This window comes from Saccopteryx bilineata, chromosome 5 (assembly GCF_036850765.1).
Source record: "Saccopteryx bilineata isolate mSacBil1 chromosome 5, mSacBil1_pri_phased_curated, whole genome shotgun sequence".
Classification (NCBI taxonomy): Eukaryota; Metazoa; Chordata; class Mammalia; order Chiroptera; family Emballonuridae; genus Saccopteryx; species Saccopteryx bilineata.
The window spans coordinates 180,187,825-180,205,607 of NC_089494.1; the positions used below are offsets into that span (position 1 = coordinate 180,187,825).

At 38.5% G+C, this 17,783-nt stretch overlaps 1 pseudogene; it reads left to right on the forward strand.

Moving 5' to 3' along the window:
* The first annotated feature begins 6,054 nt into the window (after positions 1-6,054).
* Positions 6,055-7,363, forward strand: LOC136306174 (microfibrillar-associated protein 1 pseudogene; annotated as a pseudogene).
* The last annotated feature ends 10,420 nt before the right edge of the window (positions 7,364-17,783 follow it).

The window sequence follows — 17,783 nt, forward strand, 5'->3', positions numbered from 1 at the left end:
GAACTTCCAGAACTATGTTGAATATGAGTGGTGAAAGGTGGCAGGCACCGTTGCCTTGTTTGATTTATCTCCACGGGCAAGTGAAATAAAGGACAAAAATAAACAAATGAGACTATATCAAACTAAAAAGCACAGCAAAAGACATCATTAACAAAATAAAAAGACAACCCACACAATGGGAGAATATATTTGCTAATACATCTGATAAAAGGTTAATAACCAAACTTTATAAAGAACTTCTAAAACTCAACAATCCAATTAAAAAATGGGAAAAAGAACTGAATAAACACTTCTCCAAAGAAGACATACAGATGGCCAATAGGCATATGAAAAAATGTTCAACATCATTAATCATTAGAGAAACACAAATTAAAACCACAATGACATACCACCTCACACCTATCAGAATGGTGCTCATTAACAAATCAACACACAATAAGTGTTGGTGAGGGTGTGAAGAAAAGGGAACCCACCTGCATTGTTGGTGGGAATGCATACTGGTGCAGCCACTGTGGAAAACAGTATGGAGTTTTCTCAAAAAATTAAAAATGAAACTGTCTTTTGACCCAGATATCCCACTTTTAGAAATATATCCTAAGAAGACCAAATCACTAATTCAAAAGAATATATGTAGCCTGACCAGGCAGTGGTACAGTAAATAGAGCGTCGGACTGGGATGCAGAGGACCCAGGTTTGAGCAAAAAGCCCACCAGCTTGAACCCAAGATTGCTGGCTTCAGCAAGGGGTTACTTGGTCTGCTGAAGGCCCGCGGTCAAGGCACATATGAGAAAGCAATCAATGAACAAGTACGGTGTTGCAACACACAATGAAAAACTAATGCTTGATGCTTCTCATCTTTCTCCGTTCCTGTCTGTCTATCCCTCTCTCTGACTCACTCTCTGTCTCTGTAAAAAAAAAAAAAAAAAAAAAAATTTTTAAAAAAGAAGAAGATATGCATTCCCACATTTAATGCAGCATTGTTTACAGTAGCCAAGATCTGCAAACAGCTCAGGTGTCCATCAGTGGATGAGTAGATTAAAAAGCTGTGTTACATATATACAATGGAATACTACATGGCTGTGAAAAAGAAGGAAATCTTACCTTTTGCGATGGCTTGGATGGACCTGGAGATTGTGAAATAAGCCAGGCAGAGAAAGACAAATATCACATGATCTCACTTAAATGTGGAAATATAATAAACAAAGTGAACTGAGGAATGGAATAGAGGCAGCATCAAGGTCACAGGGAGTGGAGGGACAGCTGTCAGAGGGAAGGAGGATGAGGGGATAGGATCAGAGAAGGTGTAGGGATTAGTGAAATTATATATACATAACACATAGATGCAGATAACAGGACAGCAATTCCCAAAGGGTAGAGAGGAAAGAGTTAGGAGAAGGGGCACAAACGGGGTATAATGGGGAACAAGGGGTGGGATATGGGAGTTATATTGAGTGAGACAACTTTAATCTACGTTAACACAATAAATTAAAATTAATAAAAAATTTAAAAAACAAAAAAAATAATATAGTGAGAAGTTTATAACACATAAAATGAACACAAAAGTAGCACAAAGTTCAGGAGGAAAGAAGTACATGGTGGGATCCTTATAATACATGTGAATTGTTTTAATATCACTTGAACACTGATTAGGGTGAGGTAATAATTTATACAATAAATCGTAAAGCAAGCACAAAAATAACAAAGAATTGTAGCTAATAAGCACAACTGCTTTAGGTTTCTTGAGGTGGAACCAAATAAACCAAAAGTAAGTAAAAAAACAAAGATATAGCTTGACCAGTGGTTGCACAGTGGACAAAGAGTTGACCTGGAATGCTGACGTCCTCAGTTCAAAACCTTGGGCTTGCCTGGTCAAGGCACATATGGGAGTTGATGCTTCCTGCTCCTCCATGCTTCTCTCTCTCTCCCCTCTAAAAATGAATAAAAAAGAAAAAACTTAAAAAAAAAGATATACTATAATAAACAAGAGAGTAAAAATAAGTAAAATAAAAAACAGAAAAATACAGGAAAAATTAATGAAATAAAAATCAAATTCTTTGAGATTTATAAAATTAATAAACCTTTAGAAAGACTAATAAGAAAAATAGGGAGGCAAATTATCAGTATTAAGCATAAGAAAAGTGATATCCCTACAGATTCTGCAGATATTGAAAGGCTAAGGAAATGTTATAAACAACTATATTCCAATACATTTTCAACTTAGATGAAATAGACAACTTCCTAAAAAAAAAAGAAAGAAAGAAATAGACAACTTCCTTAAAGGACACAAACTACTAAAGCTCACTGAAGAAGAAATAATCGAGACAGTCCTTTACTTATAAATTTCAATTTGTAGTTAGAACCTTACCACAAAGACAACTTCAACTGTGATGGTTTTTCTGAATTCTGAATTTAAACAAATAGCTAAAGACTAAATAATACCAATTATAAACAAACTCTTCTGGAAAACTAGAGAGAAGAAAATAATTCCCAACACATTCTATGAGCTGAGCATTACCCTGATACCAAAATTAGATTAAAATTATTCTAAGAAAAGTATAGATCAATATCCCTTATGAATATAGATGCAAAAAGTCTAATAAAAATTTGGCAATTTAAATCCAATGAGATATATATATATTCCACAACCATGCAGGTTTTTTTGAGGAATATAAAGCTAGTTTATTATTAAAAAATTCCTTGATGTCATCCACTATATAAATAGGTTGCAGAAGAAATGTGAGATTATTTCAGCTAATGCAGAAAAACTATTTGGCAATTTTAACATATAGCAATGATACAAAAGTTCTTAGTAAATTAGAAATAGAAGAGAACCTGATGAACATCATATACTTAATAACTATAGCTGACATGATTTATGCTAAAAAACCAAAAACTTTTTACCAAATTAGAAAAAAAAAAGTCAATGTGGTTTCTCTAGACACTTCTGTTTAACACTGTACTGAAAATTCTAGCCAGTAGAATAAGGCAAAAAGAAGATATCAAAGGTATACAGGTTGGAAATGAAGTGGAACTGTTTTTATTTGCAGTTGATATGCTTGTCTGTGTAGAAAATTAAATGGGAATGACAAATAAAGCTCTCAATCTAATAAATGAGATTAGCAACATTTCAGAATACAAGATATTACAAAAATCAGTTATATTTCTATAGTCTAGCAACAAGTGATCAAACAATGAGAATTAAAATAACACTGTTAATAATAGCATAAAAATATGAACTATTTAGGGATAAATCTGGCAAATGTTATGAAAGCATTCTGAGACAAATTAAAGAAGCTCTAAGTAAATAAAGATATATGCTATGTTCATGGGTAGAAGATTAAATGTCAATAATGTCAATTCTCCCTAAATTGCTCTATAGGTTCAATGGAATCCCAACAAAAATTCCATTAGGTTTTTCTACAGAAATTGGAAAACTGATTCTAAAATTCATATAGAAATGCAAAACACCTAGGCTAGCCAGAACAAATTTGGAAAAAAAAAAAAAAAAACAACCAAGTGTGTGAGTCAACAGTACCTGATTTCAAGACTTGTTATAAAGCCACAACATTCAACATAAAGTGGTATTGGTGTAAAGACAGACTAACAGGTCCATGAAACAGAATAAAGATTACTGAAATAAATGCATACATATATAACAACTGATTTTGTCAAAGGTGCAATAAGAATTTAGTAGTAAAAGCCTTTTCAACTAATGATCCTAGCACAATGTATACCCATATGTAAATAAATGAATTTACGGCATACTTTGCAAAAAACACTCACATTCTCAAAATATACTGTGACTTACATGTATATCCAAAGCTCTAAAACTTACAGAAAAAGAAAAAACATAGGAGCAAACCCTTGTAATCTCAGGGCATTAGCAACTTATTATTAGATATACTAAGCATGATACATAAAAAACACATTGATTAACTGGACTTCATAAAAATTTGAAACTTATACTTTTTGTAAGCCTCTATGAGGCAAGCTGCTGACTGAGAGAAAATATTTTCAAATCATATCACCAATGAAGGGCTTTATCAAGAATATTTTACCAAAAAAAGAAAACAAAAACAAAACAACAAAAAATACCTCTTAAAAACTCAATAATAGCCTGACCAGGTGGTAGCACAGTGGATAGATCATCAGCCTGGGATTCTGAGGACCCAGGTTCAAAACCTTGAGGTTGTTGACTTGTGCGTGGGCTTATCTGGCTTAAACATGTGTTCACCAGTGTGAGCACAAGTTCACCAGCTTGAGCATGGGACCATAAACATGACCCCACAGTTGCTGGCTTGAGCCCAAAAGTCGCTGGCTTGAAGCCCAAGGTTACTGGCTTGAGTCCAAGGTTGCTGGCTTGAGAAAGGGGTCACTCACTCTGTTGGAGCCCCTGGTCAAGGCACATATGAGAAAGCAATCAGTGAACAATTAAGATGCCGCATACACAATTGGTGGGAGTGATAAGGGAAACTCATGAGTTAAAATTTTACCTTGGGTAATGGTGGTGTAAAGCCAGTAGCCACGGCCACCATCACAGCCGCCTGGCCCATGCAGGTTTGCATTTGATTTGGACAGACGGTAATGAAACAATGAAGCCAAGAACTGGTGGGCCATTAATCCTAGCTCGCACCCGACCGGCAAGAAATACACACAGTGGGAAATCACTTCCCTTTCCAATTAGGGCTCCCAAAGCCACTGACTTACCCGAGTATTCCTAGAATCAAAGGCCCTCCCAGCCTTATTCACCTCTGTTCCCCATCTCCTTCTCTCTGCACAAACTGGCTTCTCCTTCAACACTCCACCATCTTGGCTGCTTCTCCTCTGTAATGCTAATTTCAGGAATTGAGAGCGAGTGAGCCCCCGGTCTGCCCCATTTTATAGTGTAGAAATCAAAACCTTTAAGCCAATATACAAATATAGGTATTGATCGATTTATGACCTATGCAACTTACAGCCATTCAACTTTACGACCACAATCGCTAGCCACAACTGCTCCGCGTCTGGCAGCACAGGCGTTGCCCAGCTGGGCATACATAATGCTGGCCAATAAAATGTTTTGTACATGTTTATATATTTTGATATGTTTTGCTGTTGGGAAAATGTTTCCTATGGTATTTTTTACACCTGTATTTTGTATTTTTGTATGCACCTGTATTTTGTAATTTTGTATGTTTTGCAAATATTAAACCAGTTGTTTTGGTAATGCAGTGTTTTACTTAAACCTGACGAATGTAAAAATAAGAAACAAAACGGTGTATAGATGATACAAATAGCATAAAATGAACAAAGAAAATTATGATATATAACAATAATGAAAAAAATTATGATAAAACATGACAAAGATTTTTATAACATCATTTTACAGTATTGTACATATAATCTACTGAATTTACGACCAAATCATTTTACGACTGGTTTCTTGGAACCAATTGTGGTCGTAAGTCGAGCACTAGTTGTAAGGAAGTCTCTGATACAAAGTCACTTATCTGAGGCATAAATAAGATTCCTTATAAGAGTGCACTGCCCCACATCATGCAACAGTCAAGGGTGTGGGGAAAAGCTTAGTTTTAAAAAGATCTTAGTATTAAAAGGGTGGGAAAGGCTTAGTTGTAAAACTAAGCCTTAGGCTATAATGACTTTGCTGGCTTACAGCCTGTCTCTTACACTGAATGCAAACTATAAGCAAGCAAACATAAACATCATATCTGCAAACTTATTTGACCCACAGGTGGCTTTGTTTATGGTGAGTGGGCTGAATAGTTAATGCAGGAGCCATGATGCCTTAGCTTTCCTGCATGACTTAACTAGATCTGCAAGTAGTCCCCATTTGTGCCCTGGGGGTCTGCAAGCAAAGCCTTTGTGCTTAATTTGAGCCAATTAACTTTGACTATAATCTGATTAACTTTCCCTTGAAAATCCAAAACCCTTATCTATCCTTTTTAAAAAAGTTGGCTTGGGATAAATTGTTGAGAAGGCTTTGGGAACATAACCCCCCTCTTTGCAGACCACAAGCCATCTGAATAAAGTGCCCATAAAAGATTCAATTTGAACATGTTGGGCCCAAGCGCACTCATGAAACAACCTGCCATTCAATCCATGGCTGGTGCCGTCCCTGTTAGCAATGAGAAAGGTGAGATTTCAATGGAAAAAGTGAAGGTAAAACATTCTGTATCTGAAAAGAGGCCAGACTATTTCCCTATGGAGCCCTCAGATAAGGATGATGAAGAATTTCAGCTCATTAAGAAAGCCAAAGAACAAGAAGCAGAGCCTGAAGAGCAGGAGGAGGATTCCTCTAGCGACCTTCAGCTCTGGCGTTTGCAGAACCGTATTAGTGAAGATGTGGAAGAGAGATTGGCTCGACATTGGAAAATAGTGGAACCTGAATTGGCAGGAGAAAGTGACTCAGAAGTAGAAGGAAATGCTTGGCGCGTGGAACGAGAAGACGGCAGTGAAGAAGAAGAGGAAAAAATTGATGATGAAGAAATAGAGTGGCGGCATGACATGATGTGTCAGCGAGCACAGGAGAGAAAAAAATGAAGAGATGGAAGTTATGGAAGTGGAAGATGAAGGGGAGGAGTCAGAATCAGAGTCCGAGTATGAAGAGTACACAGACAGTAAAGATGAGATGGAGCCTCGTCTTAAGCCAGTCTTCAATCGAAAGAAGGATCGAGTAATAGTTCAAGAACGTGAGGCTCAAGCATTGAAACAGAAGGAGCTGGAGCAGGAGGCAAAACGCATGGCTGAGGAGAGGCGTAAGTCCACACTCAAGATTGAAGAGGAGACCAAGAAAGAGCTGGAGGAAAACAAGCGATCCCTGGTTGCACTGGATGCACTGAACACTGATGATGAAAGTGAGGAGGAGGAATACGAGGCATGGAAAGTCCGGGAGCTAAAGAGAATCAAGAGGGACAGAGAAGATAGAGAAGCGCTTGAGAAGGAGAAGGCAGAAATCGAACGTATGCGAAACCTAACCGAGGAAGAGAGGCGAGCTGAGCTTCAGGCGAATGGCAAAGTTATTACCAACAAAGCTGTTACGGGCAAACACAAGTTCTTACAGAAGTATTACCACCGGGGTGCCTTCTTCATGGATGAGGATGAAGAAGTATACAAGAGAGATATCAGTGCACCTACCCTGGAGGATCATTTCAACAAAACCATTCTTCCCAAAGTCATGCAGGTCAAGAACTTTGGGTGCTCTGGTCGTACCAAATACACCCACCTTGTGGTTCAGGACACTATCTCCTTTGACTCAGCATGGGGTCAAGAGAGTGCCCAGAACATGAAGTTCTTTAAACAAAAGGCAGCTGGGGTATGAGATGTATTTGAACGGCCATCTGCCAAGAAGCAGAAAACGACTTAAAGTTCAACTACTAATTCTTCCAGTTGTGGGACACAAGGGGATGTCTCAGTGTCTAGCCCTTGATGTTTTTACTGTTATTTACATGGTCCATGTATCCATTCTACTGGACTGCCAACTGTAACACTTGGGGAACCCAATTTTTGAAGGTGCTTTGTGAGGTTTGGACTCTGAAAACCGAGCAGTGGAAGGAGCTGGAAGCAAATGTGGGAGAAAGAGATGCCGACCCTGGAGCTGGAGCAAGCACAGGAGAAGGAGGCCAACCAGGTTTGCGAATTTTGCCTGGAAATGGAGCAGCTACTGGAGGAGGAATCACAGGTTCATGAGTTGCAGATTGCCTTGGACGTTGTGGAGAGCCAGCAGCGGCAGGAGGATGGGGCTGACAATGGGGCCGGGGCTGTAAGGCCCGAGGAACAGAAGGTGGTGGCAGCCCAGGGCTCAAGTCTGGCAGCGGGAGCTGATATTTCCAGTTCCTCTTGGGAGGATGAGGAGAATCGGGCTAGAGTTGTGATCCGCAGTCTCCAGAAGATGAGAGCCCAGCAGCAAGGAGTACTTACTATGCCCCTGGAGGGTCTGCAATTTGGGAACATAAGGGTGAATGCCATCATGCTTTCTGGCAGAGATGAAAATTGCCATGTGCTTCTCCTTGGGACAGTGTAAGACGTGCCAGAATGGCAGGGATGAGGGGGGAGGCTGAGGCCCCATGTGCGTGGACTGATTTCCTGAACTACGACCAGAGTGAGCACTGGCTCCTTTGTTGGATGAACTTACAAATTTTGAACAATGTCTCTTTGCTGGAGGCCCTCTCCCTGCCCCGGGAAGCTTTTCATATAGCTAGAAAGTAGTCCGAGGACATTTTGTGCTTTTGGCAAAGTTCTCAGAGACTGGTGAAGTGTATCTTTGTAATTGTTGAAATTATATGATTTGTCATGTTGTAATTTGTGTAATGTGCCTAATTTTCTTGTGCAGGAATACCTGTGCTTTAGACCAGTGGTTCCCAACCTTTTTTGGGCCACGGACCAGTTTAATGTCAGAAAATATTTCACGGACCGGCCTTTAGGGTGGGACGGATAAATGTATCACATGACCAAGGCAAGCATCAAAAGTGAGTCTTAGATGGATGTAACAGAGGGAATCTGGTCATTTTTTAAAAAATAAAACATCGTTCAGACTTAAATATAAATAAAACAGAAATAATATAAGTTATTTATTTTTTCTCTGCGGACCAGTACCAAATGGCCCACGGACCAGTACTGGTCCGCGGCCCGGGGTTTGGGGACCACTGCTTTAGACTATAAGCGAGCGAGAGGGGTAGAATGTGGGTCAAATAAGTTTGTAAATATGATGTATATGTTTGCTTGCTTATAGTTTGCATTGGGTGTGGGGGATAGGCTGTAAGCAGCCAGGGTCCTTATAGCCTAAGGTTTAGTTTTAAGACTAAACCTTCCCCACCCTTTTAATACTAAAATCTTCTCAACACTAAGCTTTTCCCTACATACTTGACTGTTGCATGATGTGGGGTGGTACACTCTTATGAGGAATCCCACTTCTGCCTCAGATAAGTGGCTTTGTACCAGAGACTTCCTTTTTTTGTATATTGTCTTAAAGGCTTTAATTTCTACACTATAAAATAAGGGAAACCAGGGGTGCTCTCTCTCTCTTGATTCCTGAAATTAGCATAACAGAGGAGAAGCAGCCAAGATGGTAGAGTGCTGAAGGAGAAGCCAGTTTGTACAGAGAGAAGGATATGGAAACAGAAATGAATAAGGCAGGTGAGGTAGAAACCTTTGATTCTAGGAAACTCGGATAAGTCAGTGACTTTGGGAGCCCTGAATGGAAAGGGAAATGTTTTCTCACTGTGTGTATTTCTCATCCGCTGGGTGCGAGCTAGGATTAAATGTAATGGCCCACCAGTTCTTGGCTCCATTGTTTCATTACCGTCTGTCCAAACCAAATAGAACCTGCACAGGCCAGGTGGCTGTGATGGTGGCTGGGGCTACTGGCCTTACAGACTCATGCTGATAAACCCACAGAAAAGCACTTTCCAGGTAGGACTATCTTCACTAAAACTATTTCTGAGAAATCTCAGGTTTCATCATTGCTCTAGTTTTTCAAATTCATTTGGGACTGTTCAAAGTTTCTTTTTCCAGCCTCTTAGCTTGAGTCAGAAACATGAGCATATAAGTGTACAGTATATTACTTCTACCTTATAGGAAATTTACACTCATGAAATCTGTTTTGCATTTTTAGCTTGCGTCAGTGTTTATAGGTGAACATACTTTTTTTTTTTTAAATTTTTTTTTTTTTGTATCTTTCTGAAGCTGGAAACGGGGAGAGACAGTCAGACAGACTCCCGCATGCGCCCGACTGGGATCCACCCGGCACGCCCACCAGGGGTGATGCTCTGCCCACCAGGGGGCGATGCTCTGCCCACCAGGGGGCGATGCTCTGCCCCTCCGGGCGTTGCTCTGCCGCGACCAGAGCCACTCTAGCGCTTGGGGCAGAGGCCAAGGAGCCATCCCCAGCGCCCGGGCCATCTTTGCTCCAATGGAGCCTTGGCTGCGGGAGGGGAAGAGAGAGACAGAGAGGAAGGAGGGGGTGGGGGTGGAGAAGCAAATGGGCGCTTCTCCTATGTGCCCTGGCCAGGAATCGAACCCGGGTCCCCAGCACGCCAGCCAGGCCGAAGCTCTACCGCAGGTGAACATACTTTTTAATCCATTTATGTATCTGTCAAGAAATAAAAGAATCACACACCAAGATACTTTTTGAGCTTGATATTGGAAATAAAATATGCTGGCTGTAAAAAAAAAAAAAAAGATTCAATCCTTGTCTCTATTTATTTGGCTGAAATGATGACAGCACGAACTCTGAGATTTCCGGTTTCAGAAAGGTAAACAATATAATTACTTTGGAAAACAGCTGGTAATTTCTTGAAAAGTCAGTTCTATTATCATTCAACCATTCTATTTCTAGGTATTTACCTAATGTTAGTCAAATAAGTTTGTCAATATGATGTATATGTTTGCTCTCTTATAGTTTGCATTGGGTGTGGGGGACAGGTTGTAGGCTGGCAAGTCCTTATAGCCTAAGGCTTGGTTTTAAGACTAAGCCTTTCCCACCCTTTTAATACTAAGATCTTCTCAAAACTGAGCTTTTCCCCACACCCTTGACTGTTGCATGACGTGGGGTGGTGTACTCTTATGAGGAATCCCATTTATGCCTCAGATAAGTGGCTTTGTATCAGAGACTTCCTTATTTGTATATTGGCTTAAAAGCTTTAATTTCTACACTATAAAATGTGGCAGACTGAGGGCTCTCTTGTTCAGATTCTGCTATCAGCATTGCAGAGGAGAGGCAGCCAAGATGGTGGAGTGCCAAAGAAGAAGCCAGTTTGTTCAGAGTTTGTGCAGAGAGAAGGAGATGGGAAACAAAGGTGAATAAGGCTGGTGGGGCCTTTGATTCTAGGAATACTTGGATAAGTCAGCGGCTTTGAGAGCCCTGAATGGAAAGGGAAGTGTTTTTCCACTGTGTGTATTTCTCGCCCGCCAGGTGCAAGCTAGAATTAAAGGTAATAATCCAGCAGTTCTTGGCTTCATTGTTTCATTACCGTCTGTCCAAAATCAATGAGAGCCTGCATGTGAATGGCCATAATTGAGGCCTCTGGCCATACATCTAAGGAAAAAAAAAAAAGCATATGTCCACACAAAGACTTGTGCATGTGTGTTTATAGGGCAATATTTATAAAAGTCAAACAGCTGAAACCACCGTGATTTCTATCCACAGGTAAGTGAATAAACAAATTGTGGCATGTGTATACAATGAAATAGTATTGCTTTACTTAAGGCTGCTATAATACAATACCATAGACTGGGTGGTTTAAACAACAAACATTTATTTTTCTCATTTCTGGAGGCTGACAGGGTGCCAGCATAGTTAAATTTTTGGTGAAGGTCCTTTTCCTGGTTTGCAGAAGGCTATTTTCTCCTTGTATCTTCCTCACGTGGTGAAAAGGGAGAGGGCTAGCTCTCTTCTTCCTCTCATAGGGGCACTAATCCCATCATTGGACTCCACCTTCATGACCCAGTTGCCTCCTAAATACTCACTGCTTAGTTCTATCACATTAGGGTTTCCACATAATGACTTTGGCATGGGGGCTGGGTGGACACAAACATGTAGTCTATGGGAACCAGCCATCATTAAAACAAAATAAATTATTGATACTTGCTCTAGCATAGATAAATCTTACAGCAATTATGCTGAGTGAAAGTAGCCAGACAAAGGAATATATTGTATGATCTAATTTCCGTCACATTCTAGGTCATGTTTGTGGACATCAGGGAGTATTAGGCATGATTATGAGAGTGAGATTACTAAGGGGTGATGAATTTTGGGGCTGATGAATATGGTCATTATTTTAATAATGTTGATGTTTTATTAGTATAAATATATGCTTTAAATACAAGGAATTTATTATATGTCAGTGAAACGTCAATAAGGCTGTATTCTATTTTAAATGGCTACCGATACCTAATGCTAGATTTCTGTCTGTCAGGTATACCCCTTCACTCTCCTATCAGCACTGCAGAGAGCGCGGGCTTTTCTCAGCCTTGAGTAGCACTTGCCAGTCTGAAAGGTGATTTGACACCTCTTTATCCCCTTTGCAATTGACTTTAGCAAAACTTACTTTTTCCCCAAACATGTTTTAAAAATGTTAGTGTTGTTTTAAAATAAAAGATGGAATTTGCCTAGTACTAACTGGCTTTGGTTATTAAATTTCTGAGCAGTATTATGCCCCAAAGATCTTAGATTCTTATTTACTTGACAATTATTTATATAAATTGGGGATAAAGGAAGACTGACAAGGAGATGGGACAATGTGTAAATGCAGCAAGTTGAGTAGATTTTTTTGGGAAACAATCATGAAGTGCATTTGTGTATTGAAAGAACCTTTCCTAAGTGAAGAGGAAAAACACAAATAAAATAAACTTTATTTTCTTGATTCTCCTCTAATCTGGTTGATCTGTGAACCTCATTTCTACACTTGGAGAGCAGAAAAGACAATGCTCTGGCTATATATACAAAGATATCCCTTCTCCCTTACTTTGTTGCCTTCATAACAGTGCTAAAACATTTCTGAAAATTACCAAAGAAATAACAATGACCTTTGCAACAAACGCAGCTGTGCTGTGGCATGGAGCCAACTAGAAGATCTCATGGCTTTTGCCAGTCATTCCTGGCAGGAGAGATCACTGTCTGCACACCTGTCTTAGGGTTCTGGTAACAGGGAAATTGTTTCTTCAATGATACCTGGTGTATGCCCTGGCCAGGTAGCTCAGTTGGTTAGAGCAGATGTTTTCAACCACCAGTCTGCCAGAAATTTCATGCTGCTCCACAAAAAAGTTAACCACCCTGGTACTGCATGACAAGTATAGTCTATAATCATTGGGTCTATAATCTTCATACATCATCAGACTGGTTAACTCTTTTGGGGAACGGAATGAAATTCTGGTGGACCAGCAGTTGAAAACCACTTGGTTAGATCCTTTTCCTGATACACTAAGATTGTGGGTTTGATCCCTGGCCAGGGCACATACAAGAATCAACCGATGAATAAATGGATAAGTGGAAAAACACATTGATGTTTCTTTCTCTCTCTGTCTTTCCCTATCTCTGTCTCTCCCTTCCTTTTGCCCTAAAACCAGCAAATAAAATTTAAAAAACTTTTTTTGGTGCTTCACACTGGGAGCACAATAGAAATGTCAGGCAAAAGAGGTAGGAAGTGTGATCTGTGATGACACCTTGGGTCAGTTAGGGACTGTGCAATTGGTAAAGTATTAGAATAGGGGGTCAAAAGTAGAAAGATCTACTTTTGAGTTATTCACACTCTTGCCACCTTTCTCTCCAATTTGAATTTGTGTTTAAAATAGCTTTTTATAATGAAACATTTCAGATACATACAAATGTAGAAAGGATTTCATTCTATTGTAATACTCACCCAGCTTAAACAATGGTCAATTGTGTTGTATTAAACCAGAGTTTCTCAAAATTCAACAAACATAAGAATCAACTTGAATGTTACAATACAGTCTTTTTATAGTTTATACTTGGACCTGAGATAGTTTTTTTCTAACAGGCTCCTAGATGACATGGATTCTGCTGGCCAGCAGATAATGTTTGGAGTCGCGGCATTTTATACCCATACCCAACTTCTTCTTTAGAAACAAGCTCCAATTATATGTCATTTTATCCATAAATATTTCAGCATGTGTACCTAAAACATGAGTTCATTTTAAAAGGTAGACACAATACCGCTACTCTACTTTAAAAATAATAATTTCTCAATAACATTAAATGTTCATTGTTCAAATTTCCCTGATTATTTTATTGTTTAATTTTTTCCCCCTTCACAGTTTATTTGAATCAGGACTGAAATAAGGTCAGCACATTGCCATTGATTGATGTTTCTGAAGTTTCTTTTAATCTATAGATAGATGTTCTCTCTTCCTTTTCCCATCTCTATAATTTTTTGCAATTTATTATTTTAAGAAATTTCATAATTTGTCCTGTAGAATTTCCAACAGGACAAATTTTGCTGATTGCATGATTTTTATTAACATGTTCCTATAGACCCCGAATAGAAGTTTGCTAGAGAGGTTTAATTTGGGGGGATTAGCGGGGTGAGGGTGAGTGAGGCAAGACTATTTCATGGTGTTTGGCAGGTAAGCAAGTGTCTGATTCTCTCCCATCTGGTCATGTCAGCAGCATTCCTGTCCATAGCCTCGATCAATTCACTCATGAGGGAGTGAAAATGTATCATTCCTTTATCATTTATTTTCTGGCATAGATTTACAAAAAGAACATTTCCCTATCGACTCTGTGTCCACCCTGTATATTTTGGATAGAAAGGCAATGCTTGGTTCTTTTCCCTTTTTTTTTTTACAAATCTTCAAAATAGAAATTTGATTACCTCATATGCTTTGAAGGTGACAAATTATAGATGTGTGTGTGTGTATGTGGGGTGGGGGGTACCATTATGAACACATAGATTTTATTATATTTGACACATGTCACTCCATTTCAGTTATTTTTCATATTGATATTCCAAATACTCTGTCTTTATCCGACATAGCCTTCGTGATTGTTGTATAGTGTGGTGGCAAAGAGGCTCTCAAACAAAGAAAGGAAAAGACCATAATATATAGTATCTGGCAAAATTTTTAGTATAAATCCTTTCAGCATGGCTGATATATTTTGAGCTATCCATATTTTAACAATAGGGACAGAAAAATCTGGGTATTTAACAATCAGCTCTAATGAAGACGTCTGTCCTAGCTCCAGCCCAGCACTGCCTCAATCTTGTTGTAACACTAAATAAAGCCTCTGAGTGCCCCTTTGCTGCCTTGTGTGACAAGGTAGTCCAAGTTTACCCTGCACATTCCCCCACGACCTCAAGCCTAGAATCAGCCTTTACTCCAAGCATCCCTGTTTTCTGTGAGTGGGATTGAGAGGACAGGGGCAATAGGGGCGTACATTGCGTACATTGTAGGAAAAACTCTTGTTTCTAGGCCTATTCAGTGAGTGTGGCTAGGAAATTTGTTTCTTTTTTAAAAATAACCTTTTTATGTTTCTATTATAACTTTTTTTACAATTTCCATTTAAATTCAGGACTTCAATGTTTTTACTTAAGTTTATCTTTCATCTGTTTCTCTTTTTTCCCACACAGAAAATCCTAGTTCCCAATGAACCCACATAATACTCATTTATCCCACAATTTGTGATTTCTACCACAAGTTATGTACAAAAATTTTAGAACAATAATAGGAATACTATATCCAACAATGTGGTTACTAAAAATATTTCGAGATTTATTATTTTGTTTCCTGTAATTCTTTTTGTTGTATGATATATGCTATTAGGAACATTCAATTCATTTATTCTGTTCTTAAATTGATTGAAATAATTCTTTTCATGCAATTATGCTACAAGCTTGATAAATACTTAAGTTTGTTTGTTTCAATGTTGCTGTTTATTTTTAGGCATTGCTTTCTTTAAAATTTAATTTTGTGTTATAATTATACAATAATTCCAAAATCATATTTACAAAGCCAAGTACATTCAAAAAGACCTATCTCTGTCCTGTTGCTCCATCCTACTTCCTCCCTTTCCCATAGATGTTATTTTAATAAAACTTTTTGGTTTAGTCTTCTATTTAAAAATATGACTGCATATTCATATTCATCTCTTTCTTACATAAACATTTTATTTCCTTACTTTATATATTATAAAGATCAATCCATTGAATCACACAGAGACACTTCTCAGGTCTTGTTTACGCCTTTATAATATTCCATCATATCGAACTCCATTATTTATCCAACCTTTGGATTATTTCTAGTCTTGTGCTATTATGGATATGCTGTGTTGTGTTTTCACCAGCATCTTTTAAGAATACATTCTTTGAAATGTCATTGCTAGGTGAAAGAATAAATGCATATGTAATTTCCCTTAATAGTTTTTCCTTGATTATTGACTACCTTGAATACAGAAGGCAGAGAATAGTAAAAATCTTGAAGCTCAAATTCTGCAATCACTGGAGCTGATTTCCGACTCTTCTGTCAGTTTCCCTGGCTTCAGTGTGCTCTTGCTACTGCTCTAAGGAGTCTTCCCTTGGTTTGTCAAGACCACTTCATTTTCTTTCCTAGAAGCATCAAAAATTTTCAGGAATTTTTAATATTACTTAATTTATTTTAAAGCTAATATGTATAAAATTATAACAAAAATATAATGTTTATAAAACCTTAGAGCTGGATTGTATTGAAAATATTTTTCTTTATAAAAAAAGCAAAGAAATATTAAACAAAACAATTATGATTAAAGAAAGAGTCCGAGACATGATTAGAATTCTAGCTTCTGGGCCTGCTTGAGTAGCTCAGTGGGTAAAGCTCCATTTCAGTACACCAGAGGTTGCTGAACACCCATGAGAAACAGTCAGCTAAATAGAACAATTAAGGGAAACCCTGAGCTTGATGCTTCTCTCTCTCTCTCTCTCTCTCTCTCTCTCTCTCTCTCTCACTTTCAAATCAATTGGGGGGGGGGGAGAATTCCAGCCTCATTCTCTGGGTTTATCACTCTTTTATCTCCATCTGAATTCTCAAACTGCCATGCCAGAGGACACACGGTTCCATAGGAAAGGCATGGTATATCTTCTTGGAACTTGATTCCATGGTCAGTCATTTGATTTCATGGTAAGTCAATTTCATTTCACGGTGAGTAATATAAAATATTTTTGTATTTAAACAAACATATTTTGGAGTAGACTAAAACAAAATTACATGCCACTTAAATGATAAAATTTAAAACCCTGAAGTCCTTCCCAGCTTGTAGCCTGCGACACCCCTTATCTCCCGGTAGCAGTTCACTCTCCTCTGAGAGAACTTCCTGGGAACGTCTGCGGAATGCTGTCTACCACTGTGCCACCTTTTCCTTGGAGTTGATGGAGACCATTTCTTCCAGTTTATAGTTAGCAATCTCATATCCCCCCTGAACTGGACCAGGCATGTGAATGAGGAGGAGAAAAAACATAAGAAAGCTGCTGGTTTATCCCAGAGACGATTTGGCCTTACTTTGATCGTATTCAGGTAGAATGCAAAGGGAGGAGCCCTCCTCCTTCTTCCACAGGACTCTGAGCTCCACACACCCTGGAGGGAAAGTTCTGAGGTTCCAGAGGTTGAGAAGTCTGAGAGCCTGGTCTCTGCCTAACATGGTAAGCCTGTCACAAAATGAAGATGAGTTGGGCTGGGTAGAAGTTATTATAAAAATTTATTTTTCCTCATTGTATTCAAGAGAAATAAATAGTCTAAATAGTTGTCACATAATATCTGAGGATAGAACATCACATTCTAAACAAAGATTAATTATCGAGAAAAGTTGCTTATAGGCTAGCATTGTGGTTCAGTGCTTTTTCATTCTTTTGAGGATACATTAGCTCATTTCTTCAGAGGAATCACAGACATTAATCTCTAAAATCAATGCAGAAAGTGAAAACAAAGTATAGAAATAGTTACCACGGTAAATCCCTTAAATCACCCTGAAGAGTGTGCATGATTCCATGCATACAACGCTATACAGTGATTGCTTTGCAAATTCAGAATTTGAACAAAGGAAAAACAAAAGAGTTAATAATAGATTAAGACATTTTAAATTTCTCTTGCTTACAGGATGCATTAAGTCAACCCTAAATATTAAGCCCACAGTTAGATGGTCAAAGAGGTAAGCAAAGTCCAATTATTATAAAGCCTATGTGTGTGGTTATTATACTTGTTGAATATATGGTTGTAGAAATAACATGAGATGAAAGAATTAAAGTGTATCATATACAACATGTTGCGTAGTTCAAGTTACAGGGCCAAAAAGCGGTGTTTAT